The sequence below is a fragment of the Schistocerca cancellata genome, chromosome 10 (genome assembly GCF_023864275.1).
Source record: "Schistocerca cancellata isolate TAMUIC-IGC-003103 chromosome 10, iqSchCanc2.1, whole genome shotgun sequence".
NCBI classification, from domain to species: Eukaryota; Metazoa; Arthropoda; class Insecta; order Orthoptera; family Acrididae; genus Schistocerca; species Schistocerca cancellata.
In genome coordinates, this window is record NC_064635.1 from 144,409,893 (window position 1) to 144,429,554 (window position 19,662).

At 43.4% G+C, this 19,662-nt stretch overlaps 1 protein-coding gene across 4 annotated transcripts in view; it reads right to left on the reverse strand.

The window, feature by feature from the left end:
* LOC126106762 (glycogen synthase kinase-3 beta) overlaps window positions 1-19,662 on the reverse strand; it is a 323,063-nt gene that overhangs the window by 187,339 nt on the left and 116,062 nt on the right. Inside the window, exon 1 of one of the 4 annotated variants that reach the window (XM_049913136.1) lies at window positions 16,380-16,575. The exons of the other annotated variants lie outside the window; for them this stretch is intronic. The gene's annotated coding sequence lies outside the window, so the exon portion shown is untranslated. Of the gene's footprint in view, window positions 1-16,379; window positions 16,576-19,662 lie in introns of those variants that run through there. 4 annotated transcript variants of the gene reach the window in all.

The following is a 19,662-nucleotide window of genomic DNA, read 5'->3' on the forward strand; positions in this document are numbered from 1 at the left end:
TGCTGTGGGTTCGAATATTGTCAGGTGATTTGAATTATATTTTTAAATCGTTATCGAAATGACCTATCAATAATTTTATTCAGTTAACTGGATTCAATTTTATGTCTATTGCTTTGTAACATTTTACAAATGCTCTCATTTCTATCATTCTTTATCCACTTGGGATCTTTGTGCATGTGAACTTAATAATTTTTATTTATCTATCATAATTAAATATTTGAAACTGCCAATCTATTGGTTAAAAATCTATTTACACAGACTTTGCAATTGTGTCGAATGTATTTTTCTTTGCAAGATGCACATTTTTTGGATAGCTAACGTTATAAAAGCATTTAAAACAATTCTTGCTCGACCACGAATAATTTAACGCAAATGAAGAGTAAACGAAAGAATGCATGATAAATAAAACGAAATCTAAACGAAGTGAAGAACAGAAATCAGTAATGCAGTAGCATGGACAAAAAACAGGATGATAAAATGGAAGAAATTAAATAGAATTTAATACATAAAAATAATTAAAATCACAAGCTCAATGATTCTAAATGGAGAAGAGAATGATAGGATGAGAAAATAGGAATTTGAAGAAGTTAATACTTTTTTTAAAAATGATGTGACAAAGCAACAGAAATAAACTTCATTTACCCCAATTAATTGAATAAAAATAATGATCAAAGTCGTTTCGATAAAGATTTCAAAATAAAATGTTTCAAAGCACCTGATGAGATTGATACCGCAACCTCTTGCATGAGAGGCCTGTAACTTAAACGTTAATAGTAAAAAATGAGGCAAAAATATATTTCCGTCGGGTGTACATCGTGTTGTCGTCTTACTCTGTGTATTTCTAGTTTACGATACTTCTAGAAAAATTACGGACGGAACAGTTGTTTACAAGTTGAGGAGTGTAACTATATCCGGTTTGGTTAATAAATTACCAGCGCGCAGGCAGTTAAGTAATGTTTTTGAGTCACGCGAGTTCGGAAAAAGGGCGACCGAACCAATAACACCTCACAAAGACCTAGCCGACTTGCATGCACTTCAATCATTCTGCTTTGCAGCTCACTCTAAACTTTAAAGAATCAAACACATGGAACTCTTTAAGGCATGATAAGCGAAAGACTAAACACCAGATTAAATTCTGACATGAAGTTAATTTATTAAAAAACGAAAAGCCATGGAGTTCAGATCACGAAACAGCCTTTTCCTAGTAAATGAATCTCTTTCCTCACATACATCTATGTCACGTTACATATATATGCTGGTAACGAGCTTCGCATTACTCACAGGAACAATATAGTAAGTTAATATACCAAGCAGCAGCATAAAAAAAACTGCAACCCAAGGCTGTAAGCCCGACCCCATCCTTTACCACATACGTCAGCCTAATAGTAGTCCGCACAGAAAATACATAACTTAATATCCTAGAACAATTATAAATATCGTTAGCATCAGCATTGCAAATTAAACGAATAAACTGAGGAACAGCCACATTTTTTTAGCAATATCAGAATATAATTTTTCCTAAAGAAGCAAGAATTGAATAGCTGGAACATCTTTTTTTACATCAGCTCACATCTGATACCTCCACAAATAATTTCTTTTTCGAATGACACCCGAGTATGAATAATAATGTAACATCTTCGTATCATCTTCGAAATAGCAACATCTGTGTATACGTGGAAATTTATAAACTTTCAATTCGGATTTCGGCCTGTTTCAATTTTGTTTATATATAGTCTACTCACACCATTCCTAAAATGTGTAATTATGGCTGGGAACAGTAATTCTAGTCTTTGTTATTAGTTCCGAAAAAATTGTAGACAATGTTGCATGCTGTACTATTAAAGAGCACATAGGTGTGCTCTTTAACAGGACCAGATATAATTTCTTTTCAAAAAATTATGTAGACTGTTCAAACACTTGAAGATAATTCCCTAGGGCTCGAAATGCACCTTGTATGGAAATAAAAATCGAGATGTGTGACAGAAGGCTTCTCTATATTTTACAAAGTAATACAGTCACAGCAATAACACTGATAACAGTGCACAACATAACGCCTATTTAGCTTTCTTCTAGTTTCATTTAGGTATAAAGATCGGGAACAGTGTTTGCTTACACACTTCTCCATGAGCAATGTCTCCACACTCATATTGGGAAACACATGTAGAAATATTAACGGTATTGACTTTATTGCTACCAAAAGGAACACCACGGCTACCCAGTTTACCAGCCTCGCCGAGAGATTGGGTGTAAAACATATGAAACGACTTCGGGGACGAAATTGTGAAGACGGGTAACTTGCGAGTGGTGAAGGAGGACGAGTTCTGAACGGCAGCCAGGCCAGAAAGTGAGGAAATATAAAGCGCCTTTTGATGTGAGTGCATCATCCGCCGAAGAAACTAACGATACGGGGGTGATTATCTGTTGTCAGCCGGGCAAGCGTATACCTGAGAACGTTCGTCACACAAGTATGAGCTGCGCAAGGTTGGACAATGTGACGTTTTGAGTGCCGGGAAGTGTTAACGCCTGCTTCGTCATGCACGTGTTAGCGAGGTGTTAATTCCCAAAATTAGGAAGTACGACAACGAAATGCAAGCCTGTCCAGGTGTCCAATTAAAAACACGAAACGACTGCTTCGATGAAGGTCATTTACTCTTTGGATGATCACCCTCCAAACAAATAAGGGGGGTTGGGGGGTTTGGAAACCTTCTAAGTTGAAGAAATTAAATACATTTTCTTCTGATCTTGTATGTACGTATGTATGTAGAATTGTCGGTTGCTAAACAGCGTGGTCATAAGCCTTTATTCAATACCGTGGCATTGGTGTATGAGTAATTATTCTTGTTAAAACGAAAAGCAAGAACCACAGTAATAAATTTCGGAAAATCGCACCCCAAGACTAATCTCATCTATCAATTTATAACAAAGAGGCCACAGTAAGGCACTAAGCTGGTTTACTTAACTAGGGATTAATACCTGCGGCGTTAAATTCATTTCAATACATTTGGTCGTTAAAAATCATTCATCTAGATTCCTTGTATATAAGAATGTAAACTGGCACATAAAAAATCGCAGACTCAAACAATTCTGTTCTAAACATGCATTGTTTCTTTATAAAGCTGTCCGAACGAAATACATCATTAAGTCAATCTTTGAAAAATAGAATTATTCAGTGTGCGGTCAATAAGAACAATATGCGGCGCTCTTCCACAATCACAATCTTCTTTTCTGAAACACTGCATATTCCTTGTATGAAAAACGTTACAGAAAATGCCTCAATGACAGGAAAACTAAATTTGGAACCAAGCGTAGATCGATTATTCTTGGCAAGCCCTATTCCATAGAAATAATTTCTCATTTAAGAACTTCTCGCTTTGGCAGTGCTAAATATTGCACACTCCCGTTAATATATTTTGCCATTACAATTATTATTTAATTTCGTTTCGAGAAACGAACTACCCTAGCAACGTTATTAGACATACGCTATGACGTTTCAGGTAAGCTATCGGCATCGGTCATCCAAACAACACCCTCAAAATTTTTTCGATACTTTAGTGTTAAGTCAGCCAGTAACACAAACTATTTAGTCCTAGTATTTGTAGCATGATACTGAGCAATTGGTCACGGCAGTAACTGTGCACTAAAGTCTTTTGTTAACGATAGTTATCTTATTTGGTAAGCATAGTTTAAGAATGTTTAACTGTGCGCGCAGGCGTGACCTCAGTCCTTAGTTCGGTTGACGCAGTCTGCCGTGTACGTGAGAATTCATATTCTCGCTCTGAGGTGAGCTATATAGCGCAGTGCAGCAGTCTAACAGCCTGCTAGTCCTAGTACGAGCACTGGTTTGTGTTCGGATACTGGGCTTTATTTCAGTCGAGTGGTTTTGTTTCTGGCGCGTAATCGCCATTGACAACGATCTGGCCTATGTTCGTGATTTTGTCCCCCTTGCACTTCCTACTGGGACGAAATTTGGAACTGTTATTAAAAATTCATTTTATTTGCTAAGAATATTCATTTTTTCCTATTGAAAAAGCAAGGGGAAATAAATGGAAACGTTGCACAAAATGCTTGGTTTGTTATCACGAAATATGCCCTTCAACTACCCAGACACGCAGATTCGTATGTGGCATGCTTATAAGGCTGAAAATAACCTTAAAACATTGTTCATTCCTGGCCTTCAAGTGATTTATAATAGCGAACGTATTTGGCCACGTTATAATGGAAACAAACATTTAATAATATTTTGAGAATTACGGGTGACGGAATTGTTAATACTTCTCTATTTGTGTTTTTGCAGCGTTAATGTTCATGTCAAATACTGGTTTTAGTATTTTATAACAATTTAACTGTATGCTGTCTTCAAGTGGAGAACAAACTCTGGAATATACATACCAATTTTGTAGCCTCTTACATAACCTTCCAGGTCATGTAAGAATATGAATTTCACTTTCAGACTGGAATTGCTGTAAAATTCTATTTAGTCAGTAGACTGATGGTCATCTATATATCTAACATATGAACAGCATTACAATTCTTCTCAATTCACGCCAAATGCCTAAACTGAACTAAAATTACGCCATCTGTAAACATTGCCACCTACATCATGTCCATGAACGATATTGACCCCTATTAGCGAGAGTTGTCATATGACGTCTGCAACATTAGTAGTTATCGACAAAATGTGGTATGTGGTTCACGAACTTTTTCAAGGATGATACCGAAAGAGATCTACAGTCCGTGCAGCGACCCCTCCGAAGCATTTCCTTACTAAGTACTACGTAACAGGGAGGAACTTCTAACCAGCCCAACTTCCGCTTCCCGTATTCTTCATACGCCTGCTCCCATTACCAGGTCGATATTGTTATCAAGTTACAAAGCAAGTAATTTTGTGACTGGTGTAATTCCGTTTTTTCTGCCCATCTATCGTTCCCGTTTTATGCACCATATTTCGACGACCGACGGAGCCTGTTAGGAGTCCAGGCAGCGAGAACAGCAAAAATCGCAACACCTGAAGAAGATGGCTGGCTCTGTCGTCGAAATATTAGAAGGGGGCACAACAACATGGCACAACACCCGGGAATACACCGTAGATCAATCAGCCCGAGAAAACCGCAGGTCGCATTACGTCATTATTCTCCTTCATAAAAAACCATGTACGTCAATAGGACGATTAGAAGAAACTGTTGACAAGCTCAGACTGACTGGTGGAGTACTGCTAAATTATTTATATCTACGTGAGACACTGTTTACAAAATACTGTTTGGTAAACTGTGGAGCACTGCTCAAATGTGGGAGATCTGTATTAGGGAGCAGCGAGCTCCTTTTGTATATAGGGTGAGGCAGTAATACAGGCCGCACCATATATATATATATATATATATATATATATATATATTCAGATGAATAAACATATCGAGGTGTGGTTTCAGACAAGTTATAAAGGGCAAACTGGCGAATTTCCTGATGTTTGCAAGTAATTTTTATCATTTATAGCCACCGAATTACGACACTGACTTTTTTTTAAACAGAATCACGTATTTTTGTGGCACTGGAAAGAAGCTTCAAAGAGAATTTCAACGACATAACATATACGAAATTTAATCAAATAGCATCAAGATAAGGGCACCGCAAACCACTGTCCTGCCGTCTGACGAGGAGCTTCCACAAACGTCTGCCCCATTACAACACGTACCTGAGGTACGATTTGTGTTTATTATCGCGGCTCTCATACCACGTCCTCAAAATTTTGACACTGAGCACTGCTACACGCTGTAAAGCGCTTCTGTCGAAACAATACTGCACGCTAAATTTCGTCTGGAGTTGAAATGCAACACAGGCCCTGTTATGAGGCATTTCATGACTTCTGAAGTCGCCTCTTTTTCCTAATAGAACTCTTCTTTTACTTTGCGCCACAGACAAAAGTATAGAATTGTTAAGTTTGGTCAGTCTGCCCATTATTTAGAGTTTCCTGAATGACCGTTCCAGTGGTCTCGAAAAGTTCTTTTAACTGGGGAATGGGAAGGCATCAGTCATGTAGGCACCCCACTGAATGCCTTAGGTGCAGTGTGAGGTCTTCCAGCACCTGCACTAGCAGCACATCTTTGGAACTTTAGATACTTGAATGTATTTAGATTCAAATCCATTAATAATATGATTATGATTTGAGGTGAGGTGAGTGGCGCTCACCATGATGGTCATCAGCGCCCTGACGAAAAAGCATGCCACTCTCATGGGCGGGGAAGAAGGCTGTCCCTACATGCAGAGCAGTTTATAGTGTATTATGTCTGTCTACCTTCCCCACCAATTTAGGGATGAGACTTGACAGTTCACAAAATTTCACCACTCTTTCAACACTGGAATCTTAACTGCGAGGATGGTGGGCAGATCACCATCGAGACTGAAGGCTGCCTTAATGTTGGTATACAGAGCACACGTCAAATATGCTGAACTGAAAGTGGCACTCCACAAACTTCAAAGAGTGGCGGATCCTCACGCCAGAGGAGGAAGCCAGGTGTCAAAGGCCTATGTCCAATGCGCAGTATGGTAAGCAGAACCTCCTACCAACGGTGAGGCTGACATGAAGTCCGCCATTCCTGTGAGGTCGACCTGAGTGACCGCTGTATGTTTCCCTGTATCCCGATGTGGCTAGGTACCCAGCAGAAGATCACCTCCTTGCCACGGTGTTGGAGGCGCTGTAAGTCACGGATGAACTGAATCAGCTGGTCTACTGGATACATCTGATGAAGTCCTTGTAGTGCACAAAGCGAGTCCAAACAGACAAGGAACCTTGTACGGTGATGTCTGTGAATCCTCTCCAGTGCTGTCAGAATGCCATATAAATCCGCATCATAATTTGTAAATTGTTCCGGAAGATGCACTTTAAAAACCCTATCGGGGAAAACAGCACAATAACCGAGGACAGTCTCTTGCTGGGATTCATCTGTATAAACAACGATAAAACTGTGGTACGTACTTAAAATGGACGAGGGGTTGGGTTCTTTGGGGAAGAGACCAAACTGCGAGGTCATCGGTCTCATCGGATTAGGGAAGGACCGGGAAGGAAGTCGGCCGTGCCCTTTCGAAGAAACCATCCCGGCAGTTGCCTGGAGTCGGGAAACCTAAATCAGGATGGCCAGACGCAAAATGGACGAAACAGAGTTGTAAAAACATAATCTGAAGTACGAGTTTTTTTGTACTGTATCAAGCATAAAATCACTTTGGGCCTCTGAAAACACCACGGCGGCAGTGCGTTTAATCCCTGGCTGTGTATTTTGATGTCTGATAGATCCAGATCATTGAGTGTCTGTAGCAAGTATCCCAAATGAGTTGGTCGCATGGGGCCGATTCCTGAACAGCCGTTTAAAGGTGGGATTGACCATCGCACTAATATACCAATGACTGTGGTGGCGCGGAGACTTTCAAAATGTCGACGAATCCAGAGTGGTGGTTCACTAGCCTCTGAAGACAGACGCGGAACTGGGCTGGTACGAAAAGACCCTGTCGATATCCAAATGCCCCCATGGTGGACAGCTTCTAACGTCTTGAGGTAAGAAGTACGGGCTGATCCGTAGACCACGCTGCCGTAATGTAAACGTGATCGAACAAATGCCCTCAAACTGCAGGAGGTGGAACCTGTCAGCTCCCCATGTTTTTTCGATAAGGCATTTCAAAATATTGAATGACTGGAAGCTCTTTTTTGTAGACCTTTCAGGTATGGGAGCCACGTTAACTTCGAAGCAAACAAACCCAAAAGGCGTAAAGTTTCTTGAAAACTGTAAAATATTGTCCACCACCGTGAGCACTGGTTGGTTAAAACTTCGACGAGTACGGTTAAAATTGACACATGTAGTCTTCCCTGGTTTGCGGATTTGTGTGATCATTGGTCCTTTCAGACAGACGAACGGGCAGGAATGCGGGGACTGTGCGTACATCAGATCTGGAGGACCGCGTTCTACAGCATATTGAGGAGAACCCTTGTACAAGTTCCAGGCCAAGTGACCCGCCAACATGGTGTAAGCCAAAGTAAGAATGTGTGTGTGCTGCATGACAGCCGCCATCACGGAGGCCACGCTGAACGTCTGTTGTGGCATGGATGCCAAGCAACTCAATATTGTGTTCCGGGACGATCTGTTGTCGTGGCACGCACACCAATCATTTTCCGGACACACATTCATAGGGCCCTTTTTCCTCTATTTCCAGTCAGGAATCCGCCCCTGCAGTTTGTAGGTTTTATTAATGTTCACCCTATATAATTTTGTAGTTTTGCATAAGCTCTTTGTAACAGCGTATTTCGGAGTTCCATTGCCCACCTCAACCACTGTGCGGTCGTAAAGTGTAAGTGGAGTGCGATAATATGTGGAAATACATCTAATTTTAAATGTGTGACGTACACCGGTATTAACGATGATGGTTGTACTGGCTTTATGTAAAGACAATTGCACTCACAATCACACTGCCAGTGGACGCCACTACTAAGAATGGCATATATGGGGCATCGCTGAATTTTTGTACAGTAAGATTTTATTAACCCCAGCATATTTTATGATGTAATATGTTACTGAGTGACTTTTAACCGGTCGTTAACTCAGTAAATTCTGTTTCTGTTAATGTCCACTCATAAAATGTACAACACTGCGGCAATGAAAACCGTTAACTAATGTATTATGTTTTCGACCCTAAAGTTTCATGGCACACCGTAAAGCCACACCAGGAACCACGCCCCTCCGACTGAACAGCGCGCTGTGACGCCCGCTACTCCCCGGGTGGGGAGCGGACATATTCCCGGCGGCTGCGCAAACGGTATTTCCAGCCGCCTCGGGTGACAAACATAATTATCGCCTGTCGTCAGCAGCCATCTGCGCCGCATCCAATTGGTGTAGCTTTCCGGTCGTCTAAAGCCACTGTTTCCCCCTGAAGCCGTCTGCCGCAACTCCAACACTACATTCCCGGCGGGGTCAGGGATTTTTCACCTGCCTCGAATTGTCACCATTTCATTATCATTCGTGAAAGTGGCGAGACTGGACTGAGCAAAGGTTGGGAATTTGTACGGGCGCTGATAAACGCGCAGTTGAGTGTCCCACAAACCAAACATCATCATCCGATACTACACAGGCGCCATGGTCGACTGACATTTGATGACACCTTCATGGCGTAACACTAACAGCGGAAAAGGTCATTCGGAGGAGCACTTAGGTTTCGACGCGGGTACTTGTTGAATACAAACATGAAACGCTGTCAAGTTTCACTGCACCGGTTTTATAGGCGTACACAGACATCAATTTCCGTACACTTTAGCACAGCCAACAGTACTCGAAATACTGCGTTTTGGAGAAATCTTTAATTCAGTGTATGTCGTAATACGAAACCCACTATATATGGCATGTTAGCTTCGGAAACAATGAAATAATCATGGCGGCTGCTCGGTCTGCTTCTGTCATCCAGCCGTGAAACTTCGTCAACCAATCACACCACAAGGCACATGACATTGGTTTTTTTTTTCTCCTTCTCGCAACAATTTAAGCTGTGCTGTTAGGTCCTAACCTAACCGCAACCTAAGTCAAGTTTTCAGTGCCGTGGTTGACTGACAAGCCAACCGAGCAGCTGCGATTTTTTTTCCAGTATTTGCATAGCTAACATGCCACACGTGGTGGTCGTATTTATACTTGCGTATTACGAAAATTTGCATTACAGAGCTAAAGCGTGACATCGGCGTACAAAACCGGTACTAATTCCACTAGCATGCTTGTGCTCTTGAAGGAAATCACAGGATAGGAAAGCGAGTTTAGAATCAGAATTTCAGAATTACCGAAATTGCCTCAACGTCGTATTATCTTATGATGGTTGACCTATGGCTGCCTTTTTAAATACGCGGATCGTCACGTAAAGGGCGGAATGCACGACGTGGAAGAAACAGTACAGCAGTGGCCGCCTCTACTGTAAGGTTCGACCTGCTATCCCAAGACGATGACTTGCTCATTAAACATGTCTTAAGCCGTTTACATTCCTCCTTGGGCAGTTTTTGACATTATTTAGGAATTACCTAACTTCCCCCTTTGCCACTATCATGCTATACCACAATAAAAATAATCTTTTTTTGTCATCGGTATTCTGACTGGTCTGTCCCCTCCGGATAGTAAAGCGCGTTGAAGTGCCCCTTCCAAAACCCTGCGAGATGCGCCGGCCCCAGCGGATTAACGACCACGGCCGGTTTAGGCGGTTTCTCGCACCTACGCGAATACTGGACTGTTATCCATGTCTCGCCTCAGATGCTTACAACGCAAACATTTAGAAAACATTCTCATGTGATTTACTTCAGACGTAGACAGATGGGGTACACTTACAGGAAGAACGTCCCGCCGCTCACAGTCAAACGGCTCCAATATCATAACAATGGCGATAATAATAATAAAGTGCTCTGACTCTTCTGATGAGGCCCGCCACACATTCTTTTGTGCCAATCTCTTCATCTCAAGCACTTCCACTCAACATCCACAATTCTTTGTTGAATGTATTCCAATCTCTGTCTTCTCCTGCAGTCATTGCTCTATACAGCTCCCTGAAGTACCATGCAAACTGTCTCCTGATTTAATAACAAATGCCCTATTACCTGTCCCGTCTTCTTGTCAGTGTTTTCAGCGCTTAATGGGTGTATCAGTGTGTGGGAAAAATCAACATTTGATGACGTTCCTAATAATTATTTCTTGCAACCACGGTACGTATCGGCACAAGTTGCAAAGATGTAAAAAATGTCCTGTCAACGGATCACATCCTTTAGTCAAATCGGGTCATAAAATTCTTTTCTCCCCAATTCTATCAATTCTATTCGGACCCACCTAATTAGTTACGAAATCTACCCATCTGATGGCTCTGAGCACTATGGGACTTAACTGCTGTGGTCATCAGTCCCCTAGAACTTAGAACTACTTAAACCTAACTAACCTAAGGACATCACACACATCCATGCCCGTGGCAGGATTCGAACCTGCGACCGTAGCGGTCGCGCAGTTCTAGACTGTAGCGCCTAGGGCCGTCCGGAGTGGCCGAGCGGTTCTAGGCGCTACAGTCTGGAACCGCGCAACCGCTACGGTTGCAGGTTCGAATCCTGCCTCGGGCATGTATGTGTGTGATGTCCTTAGGTTAGTTACGTTTAAGTAGTTCTAAGCTCTAGGGGACTTATGACCTCAGCAGTTGAGTCCCATAGTGCTCAGAGCCATTTGAACCATTCTTGTAGCGCCCAGAACCGCTCGGCCACTCCGGCCGGCTACCCAGCTGATTTTCATTTTCTGTAGCGCCATATTTCAAAAGCTTCTGTGCTCCTCTCGTCTGAACTGTCAATCGTCCACCTCCACTTTCGTACAAGGCTACACTCAAGACAAATGCCTTCACGAAGACTTCGTAACACTTTTCAGAAATACTATTCTTACTATTGTCATACCGCATCTTATATCCTATCCACTCAGGTCTTATTCGAGTAAGAACTGAAGTGGAAACACACATGGCGAGGTAGAAGTCTTAAAATCAAATATACATGTACTTCCGTTGTGGAAACTTCCTCAGTCACCTCCACACGACAGGCGCCAGAGACTCCCGAACTTGCTCGTGTGACAACGCCAAGGCGCCATTTAAATTTCTCATTATTTTAGACTGAATGGTATGGCGATCAGCAATTAACACTGTTCATGAGTTTATGCTGATTTCTCTCCGTCACGGCTATTCTCGCATCATAAAACTTACAAAATAGTGGATACTGTAAACTGGGCGTGCATGTAACTGTGTGCGTAATCCCACGATGAGTAGCTGTATCGTACACCGTACTATCAGGCGATGGTGCCGATTCTATACGTTCTCTAAAAACGTTTAAGTACTTTGAGCAGGCCGGAAGTCTTAGTAGTTTGCTTCCGACGCTACACCCTGAACTACCAACATTCGTCCATTTACAACACGAACAATAAAACGGCTGATATGGAACCGCCTGCAGTCATTTTTTCTTTCTTTGTACTACTGTGCATTTTCGGTCTCGGGCGATTGTCAAGCATCTGCCGCAAGATCAGTGTTGTACGATAGTAGAAAAGTAATGAAAATACGACAGCTGCAAGCTGTACACAATCATTTAAAACAATATTTGTCACTGCTGCGGGTGCATGTTCAATGGAGAAATAGCTGATACTTGGCTTTTGTTCTTAGTCATACATGACTACTGAACATGGTCAGCACACTTTGCCATTAATGTACTTTTACTCCACGGAATTACTTGTCATAAGATTTCGGCTAAATTTCGTCTGAAGGTAACTTCTGGACGAGTCGGTGCTTTATACTACCACGTAGAAACACCCACGTGCTAAGTCGGAAATAGGAGGTCGTTAAATTTTCATTAGCTCGAGGGCAACTGCACGGTTAATTTAACAACGGATGTTTTATTCTTATCTGTTTCACAGACTGCTCACAATTCCACACACACTACGGCATGGGCGAGACAAACTGTCAAACGGAGCAGCTAAACCACGATGCAAGATGGAAATTTGAATCACGACTTTTTTCGAAGATGAGGCTTGCACCTTATCTACTCCAATACCCCAGCAACATTTTTCTTTCCTGTATTTGATGATTCACGTTTTGTCGGCCTTTCACACGTGTGCGATTTCCTTAAGACTGACTCGCTCAACAACGAGAGAAGCAAGGAATCCAGTGATCGAGCAAACCTATGCCTGTGGCTCGGAATATAGCTCACAGTATTAGTGTTTAACGCCGGCGACGACATCATTAGAGATTGCGCAAATAATCGGAACTGGAGAGCGACAGAAAGCAAATCGGCAGTGTCCTCTTCAAAGGAACCATCTAGGAATTTGCTTCAGTCAAAATCGTAGTGAACCTGAATCTCAATGGATTTGAACCGTCGTCCTGCCGACTCTCAAAAGCTACTGAAGACTATTAGATCAATAGCTGAAATATTATGCAAGAAACTGAAATCCTGAACTCAAGCAGATGCACGGAAATGTGAATTATCTTAAAAATTGTGACTGTGCTTCATCGATTCTATTCCTCGCATATAATAAAAATCAATAATATGCGATGCGGTCTCAAAAATTTTGTGAGCATACAGGCTGGCTAAAACCTTTTACAACAAAAAGTGTGTGTTCTGCAATACCAAACTCAGAGACCACAATACTGCGGTCAAAATAGATTGCCTATGTGCCAGTGAATGCCTCTCAATCCAGTACAATCTGTATATAAGAAATTGAAGAGCCTGGAAAGGAGAATCTGTGAAAGATAATGGGTGCAATCAAGACTTGGTCCGGCTGGGAACTTTGGAGCAATAAAGGAGTCTACCAGAATGTGGAGATCTGAGACCACACGTAAAAAGAGGCTGGTATTTCGTGGACACTTGTTTGGAACGGACGAAAGTACACTATCCTAACAAATATTTACCTCTGGAACAGGAACATACCACAACGTGGATTAAAGAAGCTAGAGAAGACCTTGAGAGGTCCAACATCCCGGAAGTCCTCATGCTGGAATGGGAAAAATATCGAAACAGAACAAGAAGACTGAAAGGATGTTAAGTCGAAAGAAGAACTACAAAAACACGAAGAACGTAGACGGTAGAACAAAAGCGACAACATAGCGACCGTCTGAAGCAGAAGTTTTGCGTGATCTTAAGAGGTCAGTTCACCAAGAATTAGTAGTAGTAGTAGTAGTAGTAATACACTAACGTACACTGTCACAGTCTTAGTAGGAGTGGTACGGTCGGATCGGCATCCACTGACGTATTCGGGAAGTAGCAATTACAAACCCTGTCCGGCTATTCAAATAATTTTTCGGTGGTTTCCTTAAATCGCTTAAGGCAAATGCCGGAATGGTTAGTTTTAAAGGACACGGGCGATTTCTATCTTCACCCACCCCCCTCCCCCAACTACAGCTTGTGTTCCGATTCTAATTATGTCGTCGTCCGACAGTACGGCAAATCCTGAATTTACTTCCTATTTATAGGAACGTGGCTGTGGAAAAGCTTAGTTACTGGGATGAGACTATCTCGTACAGTTGTCCGGTAAAACCACGCATTCATTACACCTGTCATCTTTCCGCATTTTACATTTGGTTAACAACGTTACACGAGATGTTAAAAGTGTTTTCGCTTAACACTTTCTGAAACATGTGGTTTATGTGCGTACTTTTTCATATGGTACTGTACTCGTGCAATAAATGCTACGACAGCAGATTTTGAGTAAACTGTCAACACGAGACGGAAGACAGTGGGGTTAAGTTAGGTTTCCATGGATGTCACGTAATCCGTTCTCTCCAACTACGCAGTGTTCTGGGTTACGCGCATTACGGTGTCCTGAACAAACTAAATGTGCAATATGAGTGGATAGTCATAAAAAAATTTGAAAGGCTTGTCACGTTTCACGACGTCGCCTGAACAAGAGAACGCCTATACCCTCAGTGGGGGAATCTTTAACTGTTACTTGCATAAGACGAGCACTCTACAATGCTAACTCCTCTCGCTGGTAGCTGAAGCCACGCGTAGAAGATCAGTGTCCTGTCCCTCGTCTGCTGATAGCAAGCTTCATAACATTTTCGTGACTGAAGACAGTTTTGCCACAGATATGTTGTGGACTTCATAGCTTAGTACCTGTCACCTCCAGTCACTCAGTTTTACAATAATGCAGGGCATCTCCATCAGATACGAGTACACACACTTCTCGGATACTAAACAGAGTTTCCGTAACACGTTTCCGATTGTAGCGATGCATTAGTAGGTTTTTAATTATGGGAGCGAGACATGGACATTGAACGGATGAATAATTGAGGTTTTGCCCAGCGAGCAATCGAGCGTGCTTGTTCGAAATAAACACAGGTGGCAGGCAAACAACAGTTGGATCAAGGAACGTACTGAAGGTGAAAATGAAATTATAGCTGCAATGATAATGATATAGGCGGGACATGTACCGAGGCGAATGGATGGAAGACGGTCCAAGGAACTTACCTGCTGAATTCAAAGAGATAAGAAAAGAAGACAACCTGAAGGAACTAATGCATGTGAAATTACAGAAAACCTCCATCCAACAGAGCGTGTCAAAGGGGTGATTATACGTAACTAGCACGGAAAGATAGCCTCTATCCAAAAGTACGTTTGAATACCACAGTACTCAACTAGACACGACCCTATCGCAGATGCTATGTGCCCTTTCCTTCCTCCGACCGTCCAACACATTGACACAGTCATTTACAGCGGACATACAATTTAATGTAGACACATCCCTTTTTTCACATCTTAATATGAAAACTGTCAAGCTGCAGAGTAGTTTGTAGTGCATGTCAAACTGTAGGTCTTCCTATACATAGCTGGGTCAGTAAGTCGGTGGTCGGAGGAAGGAAAGGGCAAACAACCACAAAATAATATGACCGTGCCAAGAAAAGTGCTACTGTGTTCAAACCAAACCTTGGGTTTGAAAACGCAATTTTTGGCGGCGACATTCTTTGATAATCGCTTAACCGATTTCTTGTCGCATTAGATTTGTAATCAGTCCCAATCTTTCGACATCATCAGGAGTTACTGTAAGCCGTGCGATACTTTATGTAGTTCACCAAATTATGATGGAGACACCACGAAGTCACAGAACTTCCATACGCTACTAGAGATTGGTTCAAACGGCTCTGAGCACTATGGCACTTAACTTCTAAGGTCAGCAGTCCCCTAGAACTTAGAACTACTTAAACCTGACTGACATCACACACATCCATGCCCGAGGCAGGATTTGAACCTACGACCGTAGCGGTCGCGCGATTCCAGACTGTAGCGCCTAGAACCGCTCGGCCACCCCGGCCGGATACTAGAGATTATTTCGATATCTTTGATGGGCGCTTGAAGCTAAGAGGCAACAGAAGCTGTCGGCCACCATCTAACGAAATTAATATCGCTACCATTTTTCATCCGTCATAGACGCCATGACGTCTCGATGACGTAATTCGGCCAACTAAACGATGTACCACACGACTCAAGATTTCAGTGGAGGAAGTCGTCGAAACCTTGAGACTGCACACAAAACTGACGCGGTGAGGCATTTATCCGAACCTTAGGTTGAGAGTGTACTGCTCAGTATTTAAGTACTGTCTCATATTTTTCGATATACTCTACCTTGTGGTACGTATGTAGTAGGGTAGGCAGCTCTTTTTACTGGTACTGCCCATGTATATCGTGCAGCTACATTATCAACTGCGAAATATGGATGATAATTAAATATGAAGACGGACTGGAGAAAGTCACTCATATTTTCAGTGACCCCATAACCTCGACGACAAATCTCTAATCACCACGACTGAACCATACCCGCTACCAACGGGAGCACTCCAGCACTGACCGGCGCTTGTAGGTTTCCAATTACCTCTAGAGTTGAAGGTGCAGCTCTCACCACCACAGAATAAACAGATTCACTTTGACAGTCGCACAAGAGAAAGATCCAGAGGAGCAGTCACGATGACGGGTGCACACGACCGCGGGCCACGGGCAGGTGGTCGTACCTGCTGGACGCAACACGCGAGCGGCGCTAGCAGCCGGCCGTCCGCCTTCCCGGATACAGCAGGCGGTGGAGCGCGGCGGACGACTCGGAGTCGGAGCGAGCGAACGAGTGCGTGGGCCCAGCCGGCTCTCCCCTCCACCACGACTGGAGGTCTCAAGCCCCAGCTGGCGCCCAGAAGAACGCCAGACCCGCGCCGCCTTCCTGCACCACGGCCACCCGACACGACGCGGCTAGTGCGCATGCGCGACCCGCCAATTCCGACCAGCGTCACGCTGCCACTGTGCGGTTCGTGTCGTGTCAAGCCGGCCTCGAAACGCTCGACCGTGAGTGTTTCTGCGACTGCCGCGCACCCCTACTGCACGCTAGAGTTGGGCAACACGATTCTTTTTCCCGATTCGATCTCACATTGCGAATCGATTCCTACGATTCGTTCACGATTCATTCTAGTCTGCGATGGCACGATTCTTACGGAATGCTAAAAGTTCTACATCTTACTCACAGATGGCAGGACATGTCTGAAATTGTCAATGGGGTTAGAATCGAACTGTGTCATGATAAGATATGCCAAAAATAGTTTATTTATGAGTAAACATGCATATGACGTTACAAGTGTGATTCTCGATTTATACGTGTAATGCCTTAATTGATGAAAGCTGACGTCGGCGCGGTGGCAGATGGTACCGATAGTAAACGGGAAATGCCTTCACGCTCGTTCCCGTCAGCAACCGCCAAGTCAGCTAGGTTTTCACGAGTAATACTACGGCCCACGAACTTCGTTTGTTCGTTCCGAGCTTCCTTTGTTCACACGCATCCTCCACTTGACTGCCATCTGTCGGTCGTTATCATTCGGCACGACTCGGCATAATTCGGAAGTTGCCTTCGAAGCACAGCGTACTAAGAATCAATGAATCGTTGGAACTTGGAATCGTCACGACTCTGAAACATGCAATCGTTCTTCAGATTCTTTTGAACGACGATTCGTCCGTATCACGATTCGATTCTTACAATTCTTTATTTAGAGTCGTTCAAATGAACGACTCATTCACGAATCGCCACAACTCTACTGCACGCTGGCAACCGACCGAGTGTACGTGGCAGCGGCGTAATTGTAAACTCCAGTTAGCCTTCAAATATCATCCTAGTGTTGGACAGAATCGAGAGGCCTGTTCTTGAGAATCAAAAATGATTCCAATACACACTCAAGAATCGCGCTTTGTGATCGCTGATGAGTGGGACGAGGGTGGTAACGGCCGCCAGGGAGGGAAGGAGGGAGAGAGAACCTACAGACATCGCAATAGAGAGAGACAGATATAGCAACAGAGGCACAGAAACGGGAAGACAGGCAGACGCACAGAAACAGGGAGACAGGCAGGAAAAAAGACACACACACAAATGGAGGGATAGAAATAGAAAGCAAGTAATACAAGAAACTTGGCAAACTTTCGGAAAAAGAATTGGACGTGGAGCAAACAGTGAAGGAAACAGTGGAAAAATTTAGAAAAGGGAAAGTTTAAGGAGAAGAAACGAAAACTACAAGACTGACTTTTAGATGATATAGTAATTCTGTCAGAGATGGCAAAGAACTTGGAAGATCTGTTTGTGAAGATAAAAGATTACGAGATGAGTAACAAAAACAAAAAAAGGGTAATGGCATATCGTCGAATTTCATCACATGATTGAGGGAATTAGATAAGAAAATGAAACACTGAAAGTAATGGACCAGCTTTGCTATTTATTTGTCCAGCCAAATTACAGACGATGGCCAGACACATAAAATGCTGATCGGCAATAGCAAAAATGATTTTCTGAAAGAGAAAAGCGAGTTAACTTTGAGTAGAAATGGATGTATTAGAAATTCTTTATAGTGTATCCTAATGGAAGTGAAATGGACTGTAAGCAGTCGAGACGAGAATAGTATGGAAATGGAAATGCCGTGTGGCTAGGGCCTCCCGTCGAGTAGACCGTTCGCCTGGTGCAAGTCTTTCGAGTTGACGCCACTTCGGCGACTTGCGTGTCGATGGGGATGAAATGATGATGAAAGACACACAACACCCAGTCATCACGAGGCAGAGAATATCCCTGGCCCCGCCGGGAATCGAACCCGGGACCCCGTGCGCGGGAAGCGAGAACGCTACCGCAAGACCACGAGCTCCGGACACGAGAATAGTAAATTCTGAAATGTTGTGCCACAGAAGAATGTTGAAGATCAAAAGAGTAGATAGGGTAACTAATAAAGAGGTACCGAATGGGGCAATAGAGGAAAATACACTCATCGTCATAAATTAAAGGATAATGCTGATACATGGTGAAACAACGCTCTGGTGGGCGGTTTGTGGGTTTAAATCACCTCAGGGTATGACCATTCGCATTTAATCTGCGCTCGTCGCCGGTGGCGCTGGCAGCAGTCCACATACGCAGAGGTGTGTTGGTGCAGACGTTTTCAGACGTGCTAATGGTGACTTGAAAATGGCTCAGAGAACACATGTTGATGACGTTAGGAGGGGTAGAATACTAGGGCGACTGGAGGCTGGTCAAACACAGCAAGTCGTAGCACGGGCCCTCCGTGTGCCACAAAGTGTGATCTCGAAGATTATGGCAACGATTCCAGCAGACAGGAAACGTGTCCAGGCGCTACAGTACGGGACGTCCGCAGTGTACAACGCCACAAGAAGACCGATATCTCACCATCAGTGCCCGCAGACAGCCACGGAGTACTTCAGGTAGCCTTGCTCGGGACCTTACTGCAACCACTGGAACAGTTGTCTCCAGACACACAGTCTACAGACGACTGAACAGACATGGTTTATTCGGCCGGAGACCTTCAAGGTGCATTCCACTGACCCCTGGTGTCAAGAACACAGTACATGGTCATTGGAACAGTGGTCCCTAGTTATGTTCACGAACGAGTCCAGGTATAGTCTGAACAGTGATTCCCGCCGGGTTTTCATCTGGCCCGAACCAGGAACCAGATACCAGCCCCTGTATGGAGGTCGTTGTTCGATGGTGTGGGGTGGAATTATGATTGGTACACGTACATCCCTGCATGTCTTTGAAAGAGGAACTGTAACAGGTCAGGTGTATCGGGACGTCATTTTGCACCAGTATGTCCGCCTTTTCAGGGGTGCAGTGGGTCCCACCTTTCTCCTGA